Source organism: Syngnathus leptorhynchus, chromosome 3 (genome assembly GCF_054491065.1).
Source record: "Syngnathus leptorhynchus isolate UIUO chromosome 3, UIUO_Slep, whole genome shotgun sequence".
Lineage (NCBI taxonomy): Eukaryota > Metazoa > Chordata > Actinopteri > Syngnathiformes > Syngnathidae > Syngnathus > Syngnathus leptorhynchus.
Genome location: NC_141197.1, coordinates 4,516,410 through 4,539,753, shown reverse-complemented (window position 1 = coordinate 4,539,753; position 23,344 = coordinate 4,516,410). Strand labels below are relative to the sequence as shown.

At 43.6% G+C, this 23,344-nt stretch overlaps 1 long non-coding RNA gene and 1 pseudogene across 1 annotated transcript; both read right to left on the bottom strand.

Annotated features, from left to right (window-relative positions):
* Nucleotides 1–339: 339 nt before the first annotated feature.
* On the bottom strand, nucleotides 340–6,681 carry LOC147058887 (uncharacterized; annotated as a pseudogene).
* A 6,109-nt stretch (nucleotides 6,682–12,790) lies between these two features.
* LOC147058886 (uncharacterized) lies at nucleotides 12,791–22,199 on the bottom strand. The gene is made up of 3 exons (XR_015065648.1): nucleotides 21,551–22,199; nucleotides 21,024–21,178; nucleotides 12,791–13,762 (listed from the first exon to the last, which is right to left on the bottom strand). It is a non-coding gene; the product is annotated as an uncharacterized LOC147058886 (long non-coding RNA).
* Between the last annotated feature and the right edge of the window lie 1,145 nt (nucleotides 22,200–23,344).

The window sequence follows — 23,344 nt, the reverse complement described above, 5'->3', positions numbered from 1 at the left end:
AGGGGCTATAAGCTCCATTTGCCACCACTCTTTGTCTCCTCCCTGTGATATAGCTGTATAGCCAGGCTGTCTGAGATGGGCACAGTTTTAGGTCCAGTATGTTTTGCATCAGGATCCCGTGGTCGATTTTGTCAAAGGCTTTGGACATGTCTGCCAACAGTACTCTCTCCATTGTTGGTTTAGAGTCAGTTTCAGCGAGCCAGGTGTGCATTACCCTGACTAAGGCCGCTATAGTACTGTGCTTGGGCAGATATGCATCTTGGTTTTTACACACGTCAAGCACTGTGGGCATTAGTTTTTTCAACACAAATCTTTCTATTATTTTCCCTACACAAGAGGTTAGTGAGATGGGATGCCAGTTCGATATTGAGCCAGGGTCTTGGCCTTTGGGTATGGAACAGACGTTTGACTCTTTCCATATATCAGGGACACACCCCTGCTGGTATGAGCAGTTGGCCAGATGTGTAATGACCGGGGCCAGGTCCTCTGCCAGTTCTTTAAGCAGCCAGGTTGGACTCCCGTCTGGCCCACTTGCTTTGTGGGGGGCCAGCCGAGTGAGGGCGAGCTTAATCTCACCTGTACTGCAGATGTTACTTTGTGTAGGTCTAGGTAAGGGAAAAACACAATAGGGCATTGTATTGGTCCATGATTTGGCAAAGAAGTTGTTCAGGGCTACTGCAGCTTTGTTTTATTCTACTCGCTGTATTCAAATTTTTGCATCAGATTATGGTTTAGTTCGTCCTAGGCCTTTATTTATAATATCCCACCACTCCTTGGGGTTCTTTTTCTTTAAGTTTTGCATTTCATTTTCATAGTAAATTGTTTTTGCCTTGTGTATGTCTTTGGACGGAGTTTCTAATTTTTCTCCATTTTCCCAACTTGCCCCATTTATTATTCACTTTTTGTCTTTTCTTTATAGCCTGTTTTATTGTCTCCGTCATCCATGGTTTATCCGCAGTTTTCATTTTTTTCTGTCTCACAGGAATGCATATGTCCATTGCTGTCTGGATATAGTTGTTGAAACTTGATGCCTTGGCAGTGATATCCTCAGCCTCATAGACAGCCGACCAGTCGGTCATAGTGATGCATGTTGACAGAGCCTCTGTTCTTGCTGTTTTCACTAACCGACCCCTCCTACGTTTCACCTGTTGTTTCTGCCCTGTTAAATTTAGGGGGCTCATCACCAAACACTTGTGGTCACTGGAACCCAAGGGGGCAAGGGTGGTTGGGGGGCTGTAAAAATTAGCCATGCTGGTAAAAATCAAGTCTAGGGTGCATGCCCTCGGGTCTGACGTTTGACTATCTGCCGAATCTCAGGGTGGGAGGAGGTTAACATTTTTGTAGGCAGTTTATCAAAATATCCGCATTAATACAATCCCATGTGGGGGAAAAACACTTTAATGGTGTCTATAGTATTTATTAGATATTCCAAAACTGTGTCTTGGCACGGTTTTTTATTTGAACAGGGCGGGTGGTACAGATCCCCCACAAATATAGTTGAGACACTGCTTGGGGTTCGACGCGGTTGTAGTTGGACCCATGCACACTGAATGTCATCGTTCTCCAAGTCCTTTCTCCTTTTTGCCTGCAGTCTCTCATGACAGTACACAGCCACGTCCCCTCCACTTTTGCCGATGCTGTCTCTCCTAAATAGATGGTAATCCTTGACTGACAGCGATTCATCCGGTATGTTATTGTGAGCCCACGTTTCGGGAACACACCCGATGTCTGCATCTAGAGTTTCCAGCAATATTTCATATTCATCCGTCTTATTTATCAATGACCTTGCTTTGCAGAGAGTTAACTTTGGCATCTGCGGTTGCTCTCGTTCAGGTTTCACACACCATATTGCAGACAGGGCACTCACCCGTTCCTTCCTTTGATTGGGATTCTTCTATGATTGTTATTTTCTGCCGTCTGTTTTTACCGGCTTTAGATCCTCTTGCGCAACTTCTTTTGTGGGATATCCCGATATTTGACAGCTTTTGTTTTATATTCCCATTTAATCGGGCAGCGTGTTTCCTTAGACTCCTTAGGAAATGCGGAGAGTATTTGTAAATATTCAATCCTTCCATCTCCTTTCAAAGTTTGTCGATGGCCACGCATGAAGCAAAAACAGTTCCACACAGGCTTCTGTGAAAAAAGACTAAAAAAAAAAAAAACATGACTAAAAGCTAATTAAAACAATTTAAAAAGTCGGAGCACACGCCGACAACTAACACTGCGGCTGCCTTGAAGCGCCACGCCTTTCACTCCTCACTATCCACAGAAATACTATTCTCTCCACAGACACCTTCAAGTTCGTGGGATCCACAATCTCTTGGGACCTGAAATGGACCACCTACATAGACTCTGTCCGGAAGAAGGCCCAGCAGAGGCTGTACTTTCTGAGACAGCTCAGGAAATTCAACCTGCCACTGGAGCTGCTGAAGACCTTCTATACTGCCATCATCCAGTCTATCCTCTGCACCTCCATCACTGTCTGGTTTGGATCGGCCACCAAACAAGACAAGCACAGACTGCAACGGACAATCAGGACTGCAGAAAAGATTGATTGATTGATTGATTGATTAATATCTTTATTTCAAACATCCAAAACAAAAAGAAAATTAAGCAAAACAGATAGCACCTGAAGTGCCATATATAAGTCCATACAACAGACAAACAAAAAATAAACCAACAAACAGAAAGAATAATTATTTTAAATAAAATAAATAATAATAATAATAATACATAAATAAATAGATCAATAAAGAATGCTCAAAAAGTAGGAGGAAGCATAGCTTTTTAGATTCCTACCCCTTTTTCACTTTGTCCATTAAACCAGTGATTCAACATATACTGTAATTCTACCACAGAACGCAAGTAGACACACTTTCACACTTATCTTCTGTTTCATTTTTACTTGCATGTAGCCCTTTGGCACTTTTAGCCTTTGTACTCGCTAAACAACATATTTTTGTACATTCTTTTAAACTGGTGGATATTTGGACTTTGCTTGAGTTCCTCACTTAGATTGTTCCATAGTTTGACCCCGGTTATAGTGATACAGAAACGTTTTAAGGTTGTTCTTATGTTTAAGATTTTGAAATTGTGATGCCCCCTTAACTTATAACCTCCCTCCCGATTCCAAAATAAGTTTTGGATATTTTCTGGTAGTTGTTTTGCTTTCGCCCTATACATGATGATTGCTGTTTGATAAGATACTATGTCTGTGAATTTTAATAGTTTGGATTGTATGAAAAGTGGATTTGTGTGTTCCAAGTAGTTGACTTTATGAATAGTCCTTATTGCTCTTTTCTGCAGAATGATAAGTGGCTGTAGTGAAGTTTTATAAGTATTCCCCCAAACCTCAACACAGTAATGCAAATAGGGCAAGACAAGAGAACAATAAAGTGTACGAAGTGAATGATAATCCAGTAATTCTTTTGCTTTGTATATAACTGCCATGGTTCTTGAAATTTTAGACTTTACGTGTTCGATGTGTGGCTTCCAACTCAGCCTGTCATCTATTATAACCCCAAGAAATTTGTTTTCCTGCACTCTTTCAATTTCAGTCCCATCTATTTCTATTCATATCTTTTTGTTCTTTTTGCCAAATACCATAAACTTGGTCTTACTTACATTTAATGATAATTTGTTCCAATCGAACCACATTTTGATTTTTTTCATTTCCTCATTCAACACTTATTCCACTTGTTGAATGTTGTCACCTGAACAAAAGATATTTGTGTCATCTGCAAAATCTACGAGTTTTAATTCTTTAGAGACTTTGCACATGTCATTTATATACAAAATAAATAATTTAGGGCCTAAAACTGATCCTTGTGGAACACCACAAGCTATGTCCAAATATCCAGAGCAGTGATTACCCAACTTTACATATTGTTGCCGTTCTCGCAGATAATCTTTTATCCAGTCTAATACTAATCCCCTTATCCCATATTTTTCTAATTTGTTAAATAGTATATCATGATTAATTGTGTCAAAAGCTTTTTTGAGGTCAATGAAAACTCCTACTGCATGTCGTTTGTTGTCTATTGCATCGGTGATTTCCTCGATTGATTCCATTAATGCCTGTGCTGTTGATCTGTTTACTCTAAAACCATATTGGTTCTCAGCAAATAATTTATATTTTTCCAAAAATCCATCCATTCTACTGTTAAAAAGCTTTTCCAATATTTTTGAGAGTTGTGGCAATATTGAGATAGGTCTGTAGTCTGTAAAGTTGTGTTTGCTCCCAGTTTTATAAAGAGGAATGACCTTAGCAATTTTCATCTTCTTTGGGAATGTACCAGCTAAAAATGACAAGTTACAGATGTACACAAGTGGCTTTGAAATCCCCTCAATGATTTGCTTAACTAACATCATATCAATCCCATTGCAGTCGGTAGATGTTTTATTTTTGCATTGTTTTACAGTGTTAATAATTTCATTTTCATCAACTGCCTTCAAAAACATTGAGTAAGGATTCCTTTCTATTAATTTATCTCTGTTGCCTGCATCTGGCGCTGGAATCGGTATGTTTTTTGCTATTTGAGGCCCAACATTTACAAAGAACTGATTAAAACTGTTTGCCACTTCTTCCATATTATAATTTTCAGTATCATTTATAACAAAATATTTAGGTAATTGGTTTTGTTCAGTACCTTCTCTAATAATGTGATTTAGGAGAGTCCATATCCCCTTGATATTAATTTTATTATCCTCTAATTTATTTTTATAATATTCTTTCTTACTCAATCTTATAATATTAGTTAATTTATTCTTATATCTCTTATATTTATTTTCAGCGCACTTTGTTCTCTGTTTTATGAAATTCCAATAGAGTAAATTTTTCTTTTTACAGGCATTTACTAATCCTTTTGTCAACCATGGACTGTTCTTATATTTAGTTTTTTTATTATATTCCTTGATTGGACAATGCTTATTATATAATAAAGTGAATGTAGCCATCAATTTATGGTATGCATTATTTACATCTTTTTCTTTATATATTGCATCCCAGTTCTGTTCCATTAATTAATGTTTTAGAGTACCAATTGTCTCATCTGTCCTAATTCTTCTTTGTTGCTTATACACCCCAATTTCAGATTTGAAATTATTGTCATACACTGTGAACACTGGAAGGTGGTCAGTAATATCAGTAATTAATATCCCGCTTGTTGTCCTGTTTTCTATTATATTGGTGAATATGTTATCTATCAGAGTAGCACTCTGTGATGTTACTCTAGTAGGTCTAGTGATTGTAGGAAAGAGACTCATGCTATGCATTAAATTAAAAAAATTAGCAATATTTTGATGCTTGTTTGGATTTAATAGATCAATGTTATAATCCCCGCAAATAAAAATATTTTTGTTGCCTTTTTGTACAATCACACTTTCTATCCATTCTGTGAATGTCTCAATGCTAGAACCAGGAGCTCTATAGACGCAGCTTATAATAATGTCTTTTTTCTTTTTAACACAAATCTGTATCGTCAAACATTCAAGAAGATTGTCCACCACCTGTGTCATAGCCTCTACAATCTTGAATTTCATATTCAAATCAACATAAATTGCAACACCACCAACACCTTTACTTTGTCTGTTATTATGTATGAATTCATAGCCTTCCATCTCAAAGTGCATTCCCTTCTCAGTCGTAATCCAGGTCTCAGAAATAGTAATTATATTAAATGGTTGTTTGAATGTGTTTAAGTAATCCCGAATGCTACTAAAATTTCTATATAGACTCCGGCTATTGAAATGGATAATAGACAGTTTATCTTTTGTTAAGATGTCCGTGTTGTATGGATCATTGGTGTAATAATAACATGAGTTGTTTGTGGTGGAGAAGAAATTATTGTCTGGGTCAATGTCCTGATCTATGTCCAGAATGCTGCTTTCACTGTAATCAGACGTTAGTTGGAGTTGTTCATGTTCTTGTATCCACTGTGTTACATGTCCATTGTTGCTTGATGTAGGTTGAGTAGTGTCCCTGAGCATTATGTTTATGTTTTGTGTTGTTACCTCCATTCAGTTCCAAGTCCACTCCAGTTGATTTTCTATTGAGGATACTTATTCAAGCTTTTCCAGTTCTTCAATACTCCTCACCATCAGTATCTTGGCCTCTTCTGGTGATCCATTTAGTTTGATGTATATCTTACAATTTCTGGTCCATGTACTCTGTATTTTTCCCATTCTTCTCAAGTGACGTGCTTTCTTTGCAATATCCGCATTGGTCTTTGTCAAATGTTCATTTATGTAGATTTCTGTGCCTTTGAGCAACTTACCCTGCTTTAGAAGTGCAACTTTGTGCTTCCTGTTGACAAATTTCAGAATGACTGCTGGCTTGTCATTACTGTTTCTTCTGGACAGTGGATGACATGCTTCAACCTAGTTGGAGTCCATAGTTATTCCTTTAGTTTGCAGAAACGCAGCTACCTGTTGCTCGGCTGAGCTTGCATCTTGGTCACAGCCATCGTTACCTGCCGTCACTGCCCTTGCATAAGATATAGGTTTAATTGCTATTCCCGTGATGACAATGTCATTTATTCTTGTATATTGCTCAATATCCGCTACCCGACTTTCAAGGTAGGCAAGCAGCTTGTCCTTCTCAGCATAGAGCATACGGAGCTGCTCTAAAGAGTAAAGAGTCTTTACCTCTTCCACCAGTGTCAAGATGTTTTTCTGCTGCATCCTTACAGCAGAAACTTCTTCCGAAAGGAAGTCAAGTGACCTTTTTATGTCCTCGACCTCCTCCGTGGACATGGTTAGGTTTTTTTTCGGCCCCATATTGCTCACGTTAGTCGCAGCTATCTATTTGACAGCTCAATCAGCTGGGTGAAAACACACGCTCACGCTTGAACGGGAGATCGTTTTTGAATCGTTACACAGCCACCTTCGTCGTATTTAACTCATCAGCGAATTCCTTGAGCCTTTTGGGCGACGATATTAGCGACTGGATCATTGGAATCAACCTCCCATCTATCCAGGACTTGTACCTGTCCAGGACCAAGAAACGTGCAAGTAACATCTCTACAGACCCTTTTCACCCAGGTTGCAGTCTGTTCAAACTACTCCCCTCCGGACGGCGTCACCTAAATGTTGAACAGAGGCTGAGATGAACCGAAGTCAAATTCCTTGACTTCCATGCTCAAACATGGCCAATAAAATTGTTGAATCTTGAATCTTATTGGATTTTAAACACGTTTTAGAACACGTTTCAAATGTCACGGCTTCTCTTTTCTCTCTCATACTGGCCGACTGACGCGCCTCCACGGCCCAGTGCGAGTGCATCCGCACAAGTTTTTTAAAATTTAATTTTTAAACACTTTATTGTACTTTTAAATACGTTATTGTATTTTAAACACTTTTTAAAACATTTTAAAGTGTCACGGCTCCTCTCTGCTTTTGCGTGCTGGCTGACTGCCGCGCCCCCGCGGCCCAGCGCAAGCACATCCGCACAAGACTTTTATAGTTTTATTTTTATACGCTATCATACTTTTAAATACGTTATTTTATTTTAAACACTTTGTAAAACATTTTAAAGTGTCACAGCTCCTCTCTGCTCTTGTGTGCTGGCCGACTGATGCGCCCGCACGGCCCTGAGCGAGCGCATCCGCACAAGACTTTTATCATTTTATTTTAAACACTTTATTGTATTTTTAAACATTTAAAAGTGTAAATGTGTCACGGCTCTGCTCTGCTCTTGCGGTGCTGACCAGCTGACGCAGCGCGAGGGTATCCACTCATTGCTCAGAGGCATGCCCTGCACTTAGTGCTCATTGCCGGCATCTGTCCCAAATCCAGGATGGCAGTACTTTTTTCATACGTGCGTGGTTACGCTCACTGCTGTTGTCCCGACTGTTTCTGCACGGCGGTGCATTTTTCCTTTGTGCGTGGCTGTGTCACATCTCCGCTCTCGTCCTGCGGGACAATGGCATCACGCGCCCTCCACGCTTGACCTCTGAGGCACGCATCGCCAATGCGGAAAAGCTCATCTGTCACGTGCCGTGCCAGAGGACACTCAACTTCCCTCAGCCACACCACTTTCATCACCGTAATGTCTGTCACCTGCTCCGTCTTGTTATCTATCCCATTTATTTAAACCCTGCCCGTGTGTTTCTCCCTTTCAGTGTCTACTGTTGCTTTCCGTCCATGTCCTAATGTTCCTGTCTTGCTCTTCCACTTCCCCCTGGTCTTGTGTGAAGGCTCACGGTCAGAATCTGTTATGTGTCCGAGTGGACTTCTGTTTCCTGTCTGCTGTTCATGAGTCTCTGTCCCGCTCTTGTCTTTGTTCGCCCACCTCTCTTCTATTCAATAAACCCTGGTCCAAGCTGCATTTGGTTGCCCTCCTCCACTCATTCATGACATAATCGGCAGTCCTCACAGTTTTGTCTGTTTCGACATGCATGCCTGCCACCTGATTCTTGTTTGCCTGACCCGCTGTGTTACGAGATGCCTGCATGACGCGAGCTTACTGACTGGCTCATCATTTTAAAGTGTAAACGTGCAACGGCTCCGCTCTGCTCTTGGCGTGCTGACCGGCTGTCGCGCCCCTATGCCCAGCGCGAGGGCATCCGCACAAGACGGGCAAACAGGACAATCCGATCAGGAGTGACAAGCAGACAAGCAGTACTACTCTGCTTGGCGATTGAGGAGCGGAGACGTGATAGTATGTGTGTAATGAAGTGCAAGTCTGAGGTGCTGCTGATATGTTGAGGCAGACGGAGTGAATAAAGTACGGGAGGCTGAGATAAAGTGTAGTTAGAACTACTAAGCCAATCAGCTGCAAGGACATAGATCAACATGTTCCCATTGGCCATTAGTGTCATATGGGCAGAGAACGCCCTGCACGCCAAGCTCCAAGTGACACAGCAAAAAGTCGTGACCATCGGGGAGTCGCTGATGGTGTAGGGGTGCACAAACTCTTGTTGCCTGGCTTCTGTGACTACAAGACACATTCTGCATGAATTATCCATATCAAACACCATTGTGTACACACACAAAAGGGCACATTGGGCATCAGTGCCAAAAAGGCCTGTCCCGGGGCACCTGCAGCCCCCCAAAGCCCACCATCACCACACTGCACACTGTGCCGAGTGTGTAGACAAAATCATTAAACAGGCTGCTAATGGCTACTGCCAACTATTATGATCTTGAATAGCAGTAGTCAAACATAGCCTAAAAAACATCCATTCATAGCCATAGAAACTCCTCTGGCACACATGATTTAATATACAGTACATTTCCCACTTTTACACTGCTCACAGTGAAACCTTCAACTGGAATTACAGTTTATTTGAGAACAGACCTTTTGACACAATCCCTTATTGACCCTCAAGTGTTTATACACATCCTCAAGGCATGAATAGACAACAAACACAGGCACAAAAATGTAGGCAATTTGGTTTCACGCCTGACACTGGCTCATTGTGTTTACAATCTAAATGCTTGTCAGATATTATTTTGCCACTGATGCCCTTCAGCTATGAAAAATGGGCATGAGGTTGTTATTTGTATACCAGTGCTTGTGGCCTTGTAATGGTCAGTCAGAATAAATTTGAGGAAATGAGGAAGACATCCAGTAAATAATCATCACCATTCTGCCCATCGGCAAACTCAAAAGGGGTGGTCGGGTTGGAGGTGTGGGGGTCATGCCATATGATATGCCAGGGTCTGACAAGGGACCAAGACCCCGAGTTTCCACCCCTCCGGAAACATCAGCCTCTTTTCCACAATTTGTTCATGTAACACTTCAGTTGGCACATGATGGGTGCCTATTTATGTTTCCCGCCTTTTGCGTATTGCAGAGTTGCATCTGAGCCCAAGATAAATGCTGCATATGCAAAGGGTGTTTGTTCAGAATTATTCAACCAGTGATACTGGTCATACCACTTTATGACATTTTACGACATTATCAACTGACTCTTATTCTGTATGCTTTACTGCCCCTTGTAGTACACCTCAGTAATTTCATTCTTGATAATTGCACACAAAATAATGCCTACTTTTTACCCCAACCACATGATTCACCCAAACTCAAAAGCTGTCAGCACATTTTGGTAGTACTAATGACTAGTGACTAAAATTTTGTGACATAATCATGATGAAATTAAGTCAAATTACTCACACATCTAAAATTACATTTCATATCAACATGAATCAGTTATCACACCAACATATGAAGAAAAAGAGTCATCTTTATTTGTCATGTCCAGACAGACACATACAAAAAAATTACCTCTGTATATGACCCATCACAATTGTAGACAGAGCAAATACGCTGTTACAGTTGAGAGATGGCGGATGTTGTATTTTGTACACATTTTTCTGTCAGTTGGTGACTTAAAATGAAATTGGTGCTTGATGACAATCTTGATCACTTGGCTGCCCATCCAGTTCTAGTGATCAATCGGGGGTAACATATGTCCCAGACAGATAGCCCTCATCCATCCTCACATCATAACCGAGGTCCGTATTTCTAAAGAAGAATTGTCTCAGAGAGCTCTTAGCCCAAACATTTTTAGCACGGAGTCTTAAGTCCCATTGAGAACAATTATGTTTTCACAATTGCGTCAGAGTTCGTTCAAGGTCGAAAATTTTTTGCAAAATTTTCACCAGATGTTAGCCAACTGTTTTAGTGATTTTTCTTGTTGCAAGAAAATGTTCAACATTCCCTTGCTTCAAGAAAAGTGCAGGTGAACGTCAGCCGAACGTCTAACCATATAATTATAGTATGTAGTACCTATATTACTACGTATTACATGTACCAATAAACTGAACTTACCTCATAGTATTTTTTGAAGTCAAATGAAGTCACACAGACCTGACAGCCCTTCATAATAAACTTTCATCTGATCTCAGTATGCTTTTTCAAGTATAGCAAGAAGTAAGAAGAAAACCTATAACTAACTACCAACTATAAATATAAATGAAATAGCATTTCAAGGAGAGGGAAGAGGACATGCTTATATAGTCCCACCCCCTATTCAACGAAAATGTGGCACAGTATCACAGTGTAGTTCTTGATTACAATTGATTTGTAATAAATTTGCATCAGTCCAATACAGTATTATAAGTCACTATTTTCAACCATGCGTTATATTGATTCAACATTCAGAAGATAAAACACCTTATATTAAATTTATATTTTAGTTTCCTATACCTAAAATTATTCCCATGTAAGTATAATTATTATTTATCACTATTATCAACACCATATATACATTTCCTCATTACCAGCTCAGTGGCTTTGTGGTATACTCATAGCATGTGGCAGTACCTGCACCTGCTGGGCAAACGACTCTCTGAAGGCGAGAGAGTGGCAAGGAGACAGCACGGCTGCTTGACACCTAAAACAATCTTTGTGCTGGTAAGACTTGCAGAAATAAGTGCTAGTCCACTCATCCGTCGGATATACAGGAGAATCCATCCATCCATACATACATATATACATGATATAATCCATTCTTGCTCTTTTTTTCTTTGTATGATAACAGACTAATTGATGCTCATACCAAGTTTAATTTACTGAGGTGTTTAGGAGGGAATCATTCCTTTTTCTCCCCTGTTTTGGATCTGCTGCCTGAGGGAACGAGTCCATGGCCAACCCTTCCATTATTTTAGTGTCCTACTCTGTGCATCAGAAGAAACAATATTTAAGAAACTGCTTCCCAAAGATACTGTCCTCTTGCAGCCGTCTCCCTTTTGTCTGCCCTGTTAGGGTTGAATAGATTAGGTTGATCATATTATGTTGGAATGTAATCAGTAATAATTAACCTAAGCTTGTCCTGTCTTAACAAAGTGCTAAGATCCTTTGCACTGATTGACCAATTGTAGAAGACGCAATCAAAGTTGTTCTGTCTACTCAACATCGTAAAACATCCCCCGCTATGATGTGATCAGAGGCCAGGTGTTTCACCCCCACCTTGGCCACCACACATGTAAATTGTCACCCCCACCCTTCTTCTCTCAATAAATACTGTCTTGCATGAATGCAACGGCAGACTTTGTTCGGACACTGCTGTGTCTACAGCAACGAACAAATTCTCCACTTGCAGAATTTGTTCGGACATTGTTGTATCTACAATGACGAACAAGTTCTCCACGTGCAAGTGTTCAAAAGGGCATACTGTCTCGTGTGGTTCTTGCACAATAAGTTAGAGTCGGAACATCTCTAACATGCCCTGTGCTAAGGTTTGTGTTGATCGAAAAGGGAATGCATGGTTGTGTAAAATATAAATAAATAATGCATATGCGCATACATACACACATTCATATATGTGTAATCCCTCGCTACATCGCGGTTCATTTATCGCACTTCAGTACATCTCGGATTCCCCCCCCCAAAAAAAAGTAAACAATTCAAAATAAATTCTAAATTGATAAATTATTTCAGGTCTACACATAGAAACAGAAACTCAAGTTTTGGGTTAAAAGTAATCGTTTTTATTTCCGGTTCCGGTTCGTCTAGTAATAAAATCCAGGAAGAAGTGCCGAGAGGGTCCTGTTCTTCAAGTTGGGAAAGTCAACGTTGCTTCAGAAAAAGAACAAACCAACTTACTTTTCTGTAAGACAAAGAAGGGCTGCATTTAGGTACGTAATAATTTTGAACAGAGCATACTCAGTATGATGATGATGATGATGATAGAACTTTATTCATCCCACAGAGGGAAAATTTACTTGTCACAGCAGCGCAGACGAGTGCAAGAATACAAGTGCCAAAATATCAAAAAAGATAAATAACAGACAAGGACAAGTGCCGCTAGTAGAGACGAAACACAATTTTATCAGGTGCCACGCATGTTGTAGAGTCTGACAGCAGAGGGAATGAAGGACCTGCGGAATCGTTCCTTCCTACACCGTGGGTGTAATAGTCAGCTGCTAAAGGAGCTGCTCAGGGACCGCACAATGTCAGGGAGGGGGTGAGAGATGTTGTCCATGATGGGTTTCAGCTTAATTAACGTTCTCCTCTCACCAACAACCTTAATGGAGTCCAGGGGACAGCCCGGGACAGGGCTCGCTTTCCTGACCGTCTTATTCAGTCTGCCCCTGCCCCGATACGTACTGCCCCCACCCCAGCAGACCACAGCTTAGAGGATGGCTGAGGCAACCACAGTTATCTTTGGAAATGTATCTGTTATTGGTGGTTTGAATATACTTATGAATGTATGCTTAGCTACTGTCGAGCATATGCAAAAAGCATATGTCGTAATTGCAATCTTCAATATGGAACTTGCATTTATGACATGTCATTGCCTTGACTTTCACTCTCTGGAAACCATGGCGGATGTCAAAGTGCAAAATGAAACCCAGGTGTACCCTGCACATTTTCATCATTTGGATAACAACTTGTAGAACAAGCAATTTGATCAGCATTATTTTAAAATAACGTGATTGGATATGTACAACAGCCAAATTAATTTGCACCACATTCAAAGGCACAGACAGAATGCCACCATTTTTTTTTCAAACAGGGCAAGGTTTATCATTGGAGAATGGTTCCTTTGAATCTTGCAGCTAACATTTGCTTCATTCTTCAACAGCTAGGAAGTGAGTGTGAAACACCCATGACAGGGAAAAGTAAGATATATTTTTGTAGGCATTAGTCATTTAAAAAGAGTATTTTATTTCTCTTTATTCTCAGAGTTTCTGAAGGTCATCGTGGAGCCCCTTCTGGCAATCCCTGGGTTGAGGAGCCTCAACTCTCGTTCAGAATGTGACGTAGAGAGTGGACAGTTCCCATGACTGATCTGGAAACCTTTGACATGATGTCCTAGGAAATAAATGACAAAAAACACACGCTGGTCATATTGGTCAGAGCATTCGTCTTAGCGCTTTATTCATGTAATGAATAAAAGTCCTCAATTCAATTTTGTCTCCTCTTAATTCCACTCTTCTGAGACACTGTTCATAATTCCTTCTATACAGATTGCAAAGCAGTCTCGTGTTAGCACATCGGCAATTTGAAGACCTGCATGTTTCCAAGACCATGGACAGGTATGATTAGTTTGACCTCTGTACTGTAGATTAAAAAAAGACAACAGTGAAGGCCCCTCCGTGAGTCGTCACCTTATCGTGGTGGAGGGGTTTGCGTGCCCCTATGATCCTAGGAGCCATGTTGTCTGGGGCTTCATGCCCCTGGTAGGGTCACCCATGGCAAAAGGGTCCTAGGTGAGGGGCCAGACAAAGCACGGCTCAGAAGACCCCTTATGATGAAAAAGATATATGGATGTCTTTTCCCTCGCCTGGACGCGGGTCACCGGGGCCCCTCTCTGGAGCCAGGCCTGGAGGTGGGCCTCAAAGGCAAGCGCCTGGTGGCCAGGCCTTCGCTCATGGGATCCGGTCGGGGATAGCCCGAAAAGAAGACGTGGGTCCCCCTTCCAATGGGCTCACCACCTATAGGAGGGGCCAAAGGGGTCAGGTGCATAGTGAGCTGGGCGGCGGCCAAAGGCGGGGACCTCGGCGGTCCGATCTCCGGCTGCAGATGCTGGCTCTAGGGACATGGAATGTCACCTCTCTGGCTGGAAAAGAGCCCGAGCTGGTGTGTGAGGCAGAAAGGGTCCGACTAGACATAGTCGGACTTGCCTCCACACATAGTTTGGGCTCTGGTACAAGCCCTCTCGAGAGGGGCTGGACTCTCTTCCACTCTGGAGTTGCCCACGGTGAAAGGCGTCGAGCAGGTGTTGGCATACTTATTGCCCCCCGGCTGGGCGCCTGCACATTGGGGTTCACCCCGGTGAACGAGAGGGTAGGCCATGGAGAATGACTTCCGGATGGCTTCGAGGAGATTCTGGTCCACCATCCGGCATCTCAGGAGGGGGAAGCAGTGCATCGTCAACACTGTTTACAGTGGAGATGGTGTGCTGCTGACTTTGACTAGAGACGTCGTGAGTTGGTGGAGAGAATACTTCGAAGACCTCCTCAATTCCACCGACATGCCTTCCATTGTGGAAGCAGGGCCTGGATTCTCCTCTTTAAGAAGGGGGGCCGGAGGGTGTGTTCCAACTACAGAGGAATCACACTCCTCAGCCTCCTTAGTAAGTTCTATTCAGGGGTGCTGGAGAGGAGGGTCCGTCGGGAGGTCGAACCTCGGATTCAGGAGGAGCAGTGTGGCTTTCGTCCTGGCCGTGGAACAGTGGACCAGCTCTACACCCTCGGCAGGATCCTCGAGGGTGCATGGGAGTTCGCCCAACCAGTCCACATAGCTTTGTGGACTTGGAGAAGGCGTTCGACCGTGCCCCTCGGGAGGTTCTCTGGAGGGTGCTTCGGGAGTATGGGGTGCCGAGCCAACTGATAAGGGCGGTTCGATCCCTGTATGACCGATGCCAGAGTTTTGTCCGCATTTCCGGCAGTAAGTCGGATTTGTTCCCAGTGAGGGTTGGACTCCGCCAAGGCTGCCCTTTGTCACCGATTCTGTTCATAATTTTTATGGACAGAATTTCTAGGCGCAGCCGAAGCATTGAGGGGGTCCGGTTTGGGGATCTCAGCATCGCGTCACTGCTTTTTGCAGATGACGTGGTGCTGTTGGCTTCTTCAGTCCATGATCTCCAGCTCTCACTGGAGCGGTTCGCAGCCGAGTGTGAAGCGGTCGGGATGAGGCTCAGCACCTCCAAATCCGAGTCCGTGGTCCTCGGTCGGAAAAGGGTAGAATGCCCTCTCCGGATCGGGGATGAGATCCTGCCCCAAGTGGAGGAGTTCAAGTATCTTGGGGTCTTGTTCACGAGTGAGGGCAGGATGGAGCGTGAGATCGACAGGCGGATCGGTGCAGCGTCGGCAGTAATGCGGACTCTGTACCGGTCCGTCGTGGTGAAGAGAGAGCTGAGCCAAATGGCAAAGCTCTCGATTTACCAGTCGATCTACGCTCCTACCCTCACCTATGGTCACGAGCTATTGGTCGTGACCGAAAGAACGAGGTCCAGGATACAAGCGGCTGAAATGAGTTTCCTCCGCAGGATGTCCGGGCTCTCCCTTAGAAATAGGGTGAAGAAGCTTGGTCATCCGGGAGAGACTCGGAGTAGAGCCGCTGCTCCTCCACGTTGAGAGGAGCCAGATGAGGTGGCTCGGGCATCTCATCAGGACGCCTCCTGGACGCCTCCCTGGGGAGGTGTTCCGGGCTTGTCCCACCGGTAGGAGACCCCGGGGACGACCCAGGACGCGCTGGAGAGACTACGTCTCTCGGCTGGCCTGGGAACGCCTTGGGATCCCCCGGGACTGAGCTGGAGGAAGTGGCTGGGGAGAGGGAGGTCTGGGAGTCCCTCTTAAAGCCGCTGCCCCCGCGACCCGACCCCGGATAAGCGGAAGAAGATTAAGTGAAGATGAAGTGAAGAACAGTGAAGGCTCACGATGTGGTGGCTGCGCTCAATGTTTAAATTTTTTTTTCTGTTGTAGACTCTACACAAATGAGAATGACAACGTTGAATATGCGTGCTCGTGTGACTCGTGCAGACGGCCCTCAGGAAGACTGCTCTGATAGCGCTGGTAAATAAAAAAAAATTGTGGGTTTTTTTTTCCCCATATTCATATTTCTTTTACAAAGTAATCCCAAGGTCTACAATGGGTGGTGCTTGATGTACATCGAGTTTATCTTTGTAGAAGCTGTTGGCGACACGCACAGAGGCCACGGATGATGAAACAAGGACTGCAATGGCTTTAAAATTAAAACGGGCTCCAGCACTGAGTAGCAAAGGGGGGGTATCAAAAGCCCACAAGAGAGTGATGTTTGTATTGTTGTTGTTTCGCCGAGCTTGGTTGTTTTGTTTGATATGTCCTACATAAAACATGTATATATTTATATAGTAACTTAGTAGTTTTGTTTTCAAGTCAAAGTCTGATTTATTGTCAATTTCTTCACGTCAAGACACACAAAGAGATCGAAATTACGTTTCCCACCATCCCGCGGTGACTAGACACATTACACAATACATACAAGCAAATAGCACAAAGAGTAAAAACAAGACGGCACAAACAACGAATAAATAAGAGCGATGAATAAGTAATATACTAATAACCTAAATAGATAAATAAATAAATAAATTAATTAACTAATTAAAAAAGAGGAGAAAATCACAGGATTGAATGACTACAGACCTGTCGCTCCGACATCTGTGGTCATGAAATCTTTAGAGAGGTTGGTACTGAACCACCTGAAGCATGTCACGGGCCCCCTGCTTGACCCGCTCCAGTTTGCCGACCGGGCAAACAGGTCGGTGGATGATGCGGTCAACATGGGACTGCATTACATCCTGCACCACTTGGACACCCCAGGAACGTACGCCAGGATCCTGTTTGGGGATTTCAGCTCAGCGTTAAACACCTTCCCTCCTGACATCCACCAACAGAGGCTCATCCAGCTCGCGGTGCCTGCCTCCACCTGTCATTTGATCACCAGCTTCCTGACCAACAGGAGACAGTGTGTGAGGCTGGAAAGCATCACATCTGACACCCGTACCACCAATACTTGCGCCCCTCAGGGGTGCGTCCTCTCCCCACTGCTCGTCTAGACCAACGATTTTTCCTCAGGTGACTCTCCTGTGAAGCTCCTGAAGCATGCAGACGACATCAGACTGATCCGGTACGGTGATTAGACTGCGTACAGACAGCAGGTGGAGTGGCTGGTCCACTGGTGCAGCCAAAACCACCTAGAGCTGAACCTGCTCAAGACCGTGGAGATGACAGTGGACTTCAGGCGAGACCCTTTTACCACTTTCACCCCTCACTATCCGCAGTAATACTATACTCTCCTTACACACCTTCAAGTTCCTGGGTACCACAATCTCACGGGACCTGAAATGGACCGGCCACATAGACTCTGTCCGGAAGAAGGCCCAGCAGAGGCTGTACTTCCTGAGACAGCTCAAGAAGTTCAACCTGCCGCGGGAGCTGCTGAAGACCTTCTACACTGCCATCATCCAGTCTGTCCTCTGTCTGTCTGGTTTGGATCGGCCTCCAAACAAGACAAGTCCAGACTGCAACGGACAATCAGGACTGCAGAAAAGATCATTGGAATCAACCTCCCATCTATCCGAGACTTGTACCTGTCCAGGACCAGGAAACGTGCAAGCAACATCTCTACAGACCCATCTCACCCAGGTTATAGTCTGTTGAACTACTCCCCTCTGGGCGGCATTATAGAGATCTGTACGCCAAAACCAGCAGACACAGAGACAGTTTCTTCCCACAGGCTGTTGCTCTGATGAACTCACGTCACTCTTAGAGTCTCAGAGTCATTGCTGTGCAATAACATCCTGCTCTCCACACCTTTTTGGATTGTCTACACTGTTTGTACTATGTGCCTTCTCTGCATCCATTGAAGCCTGGTCATCCTGGAAGAGGGACCCTCCCATCTGTGGTCTCATCTCAGGGTTTCTCATTTCCCCTAGTCGGAGTTTTAAGTTTTTCCTTGCCCTCATGGGAGTTTAAGATCAGGGGATGGCTGTGAATATTTGTCATTTGTGATTTTCACATGTCCTGAGTGTTGTTAGTCACCTAAATGTTGAACAGAGACTGTGATGTACCAAAGTCAAATTCCTTGTTTGGCACGCTCAAACATGGCGAGTAAAAATTCTTGAATCTTGAAAATGGAGCAAGCGTGCATACAGCAGACAGCCAGAATATAGCGCAAAAGTACAGGACGTTATGCAGCCGAGGGTGGAGATTTTATTTTGTTAAATAGCCCCCATTTTTTAATACGGTATGTATATTTTTACATTTCTAAACATATGATTTAAAAACATTGCACAGTTATATTTGTGATGGTTGGATAATGTTTGAAAAATGTTTTTATTTCGGTTAAATTATCGTTTTGGTTGATTTTAACATAAAAAGCTGTATTTATATCTGCAGGTAACATAAGTATGACTGTTACTGAAACCTTTTTCTGCTTTAAAAAATTTACATTGTCACACCCTGGACCATCCCTAATCAAATGCATTTTCACAACAACCTGGAACTACACAAAGGTAAGGATCACAGGTTAAATGTACTGAAGAGAACCTCAATGTTGAATCCACGTCTAGATGTTCAAACGATCACTAGCTATTAGCGTGATTAGCGCTAATCGTGCTAATAGCTATTAGCCATCATTCGAACGTCTACTCAATAAACGTCTAATAGACGTCTAATAGACGTCTATCCTGTAGACGTCACGTCTACGGCATAGACATCAATATTTATGACACTTTTAGACCATTTTTATAGGTGTTGTAGCCGAGACGTCTGCTTAGCATAGAGACGTCTGCTTAGCATATAGACCTCTGCACGCCATGACCAGCAGACACAGGTTTTGTGGTATTGTGATCAGGCTTGACGTCTATTAGACGTCAAAATGCTCGCAAGGAAAGTTGCAACGATAGGATAAGTGATTGTTTTGTAAACCAATCACAGTCATGGTTTCATGACATAAAAATGCAAAACATGTGGAAGACAAATTGGACAAACTACATTCCATTTGTTCCTTCAATTCAACTCGAACATTTGTCTCCATGGAGTTAAGATAATCGCACCTAAATTAACTCTGAATTGTTCTGTAATACAATATTGTTAGAAATTACAAGTTAACTTTACCAGCTACAGAATGGTTGCAAATTTTGCATTTCCTTTTAAAGTGTCAAAATCATTGATTAAATTAGTCCCAGAATATATATATATATATATATATATATATATATATATATATATATATATATATATATATATAGGCGGGGGACACCCTGAACCGGTTGCCAGCCAATCGCAGGGCACACAGAGACGAACAACCATCCGCACTCGCACTCATACCTAGGGACAATTTTTAGTCTTCAATCGGCCTACCAAGCATGTTTTTGGGATGTGGGAGGAAACCGGAGTGCCCGGAGAAAACCCACGCGGGCTCGGGGAGAACATGCAAACTCCACACAGGGAGGGCTGGAGGTGGAATCGAACCCGCACCTGTGAGGCGGACGTGCTACCCACTGCGCCTCCCTCCCTCGTCATCCTCTCGGACCTCACAGCTGCTGATGATGATAGAACTTAATTCATTCCACAGCGGGGAAATTTACTTGTCACAGCACAGCATACGAGTGCAAGAATACAAGTGCCATCATTTCAAAAAAGTAAATAAATAACAGACAAGGACAAAGACAAGTGCCGCAAGCAGAGACGAAACACAATTTTATCAGGTGCCACGCATGTTGTAGAGTCTGACAGCAGAGGGATTGAAGCGCCTGCGGAATCATTCCTTCCTACACCCTAGGTGTAAAAGTCTGCTGCTAAAGGAGCTGCTCAGGGACCGCACAATGTAATGGGGGGGGGTTGTCCATGACACCATGACTGCCTTTGACACCATCGACCACACCATCCTCATAAACCGCCTTCACTCCACCATGGGACTTTGAAACACCTCTCTGGATTGGTTCATATCCTATCTCTCCGAACAAACCGAGTGCGTATCCTTGGGGGGTGCAAAGTCCCGGACCCAGCCTGTCACCTATGGTGTCCCCCAAGGATCTGTACTCGGTCCCACCCTCTTCACCCTGTACATGTTACCCCTTGGCTGTGCCATCAGCAACCATGTTTTTTCCTACAATTGCTATGCTGATGTCAGACAGCTCTACATAAAACTGGACCAAACACCTCATTCAGCCTCTACTGCACTCACCATCTGCCTGGATGAAATAAAAGTGTGGATGAGAGAAAACTTCCTGCAATTAAACAGCTGCAAAACAGAAGCCATCATCACCGGCACTCCACACCAGGTCAAATCATCCCCAATCACTTTCTCTGGTCAGGACATCCCGCTGTCATCTGTCGTCACCTACCTCGAATGGACCCCCACCTGAATTACGAGGCCCACATCAAACACATCTGCAAAACATAATTCTTTTACCTCAGAAACATAGCCAAACTCCACCCCACCCTGTCGCTGCAGGATGCGGAAAATCCCGTCTATGCCTTTGTCTCCTCCATGTTACGCTCAACTCGGGTGGTGAGCCAAAAGTGCCGAGGACCCAGGAGACAAGACAGAGACTGAGGTTTCAGGGCAAAAATAATATATTTACTTCTCTCACGAAAAAGGTGATCCAAGGTGGATTTGAGGGAGGAGGGAGGAGACACTGGTTTGATGTGGAGTTGAGCGCTGACCACGGAAGGTTAACGTCGAAGCGTCGAGCACTGTCTCTCAGGGGGTGTTGTAGACAGCCTCTGACGAGATGATCTGGAACAGTTTGGTTGATTGAGATGAGCCACACCTGTGCTGGGCTGACTGCAGCCAGCACAGGTGAGGCTGGTTTCAGGCTGAGGAGGAAGTGGATTGGCCTTTGCCCTTATTTGGCATGCAGAAGAGGAACTGGTGATGAGTGGCACAACACTCCAGTCTCGACTACTGCAATGCACTTCTCATCGGGATCCCTGGCAAGGGCCTTCAAAAGCTCCAATATATCAAAAACAGCTCTGCTAGGATCCTGATGAAAGTGCAACTACGACCATATCAAACCCATCCTCGAATTACTACACTGGCTTCCCATTTCCTTTCGGACTGAATATAAAATCTCCCTGTTAACTCATCAATGCATCCACGGCAACTTACCTTAAGGAACTGGTCACTCTTCAGTCTTCCACACGGAGTCTCCACTCATCAAACACCTATGTCTTAGAAACCTCCAAAACATGGGAGGCCAGACTTTCTTTTTTTCAGAGTAAACGCTTCGGGCCCTGGGTGGGACACCCAGCCTAGGGCATCCCGGGGGGCGGACCAACGGTGGCACGCCTCACAGCGGACTGTCAGCTCACATACCGAGATCCAACTACAACATTTTTAACTGCAGCAACTTTAAGACATGCTATTGGAGCTGGAATTACCGCGGCTGCTAGCACCAGACTTGCCCTCCAATGGGTTCAATATTAGCCAATTTACATTGGCTCCCGGTCCATTTAAGATGTGACTTCAAGGTTCTCCTATTAACCTCCGCTCGCAAAACGCTAGTCTTTTAGTGACCCCCAAAGGCCAAAAAAATGTCTGCAGGGTCTAGAGCAGAATTAGGCAAACTACGTTCGCGGGCCATATCCGACCCACCGGGCCGTTTAATCCGGCCCACCAACCCTGAATGAATTGTATAATTAAAAAAAATGTTGGGGTCATTTTGCCTGCAATGACTGTGTTTCCCCATAGATGGGGAACCGCCCGCCCGCGCATCTATTACGTGTCAGAAAACTCGGTGCCCACTCACAAGTGCGTGTACGTACTCAGTAGTACGGACATGGCGCACTCCGCGTTCTATTAATGTCAGAGCTGAATTTTGAGCGTGGCCTGTGACGTCAGCATTCTTGTAATTCGTGCGCTGAGCTTTCAGATACAGTTTTACGCTAAAGCCACCTACAAACCTTCTCCTGGAATCCTTCCATTAGCCTGAGTGGCCCAAGGAAAAGAAAGGTGGACACTGAGTGCCGAGTGTTTAAAAAAGACTGGACAATTTGGCTCGACCTACGCGACGTGACGTTCGGCCACATGAACATCAACCCGTCACAGATCTAGGTTAACGGACCAACACCTCGGCTCTATCCTAAGAATTGCCACAACAAATTTTACTCCAGACTATGAGGCACGAGCAAAAAAGGGAGACCAACAACATTGTTCCCACTGAAAATGAAGGCGAGTTTCTCAAGTTTGTTGTAAAAAAAAAAATGCATTTTGAATATAATTTGTACAAATAGCAGGGATTGAAACTAGCGACCATTCTCATTTTCAAACAATGCAGGATGGTCAAGGACATTCATCATGCACCACCTGTTTGTGACTAATCTTAACTTTTAAACTTAACTTTTCTTAAGGCCGACTTTAAGGAAGTGTTTCCCGTTTCCTCAGCTCCAGGTGTTTGTGAGTTAAACCTTGTTAGGGTTTATAACCTATCTTGATCGTATGATTATGTTGGGATGTAGACTAGAATTATTAACTTTGTTTAAACCTTTTACCTTTCCTTGACTCTGAAAAGTTTAACCATTCAGTTGTTGAAACTTTCCAAATGGTCTGGAAACATACTTGCTTAGTTAGTCATCTAAAATGCTCCACTAGGTTTTATTTTCACGACCTCGTAAAACAATGAGCTGGGACCCTCTGCACTGATTAACCAGTTGTTGAGGTGACAACCAAACATGTCCAATGTCACCCCCACCCTACTTGTTCTCAATAAATATGCTCTTGTAAGAGACTAACGGCAGAGTTTGTTCGAACATTGCTGTACCTACAGTAACGAACGGGCTCTCCACTTGCAAGTGCTTAAAGGGCATACTGTCTCCCGTGTGGTTCTTGCAAAATAAGTTAGAGTCAGAACATCTCTAACAAACCTCTGCTCTGATTTTCAGATACCCCTCACCGTGTTGCCGT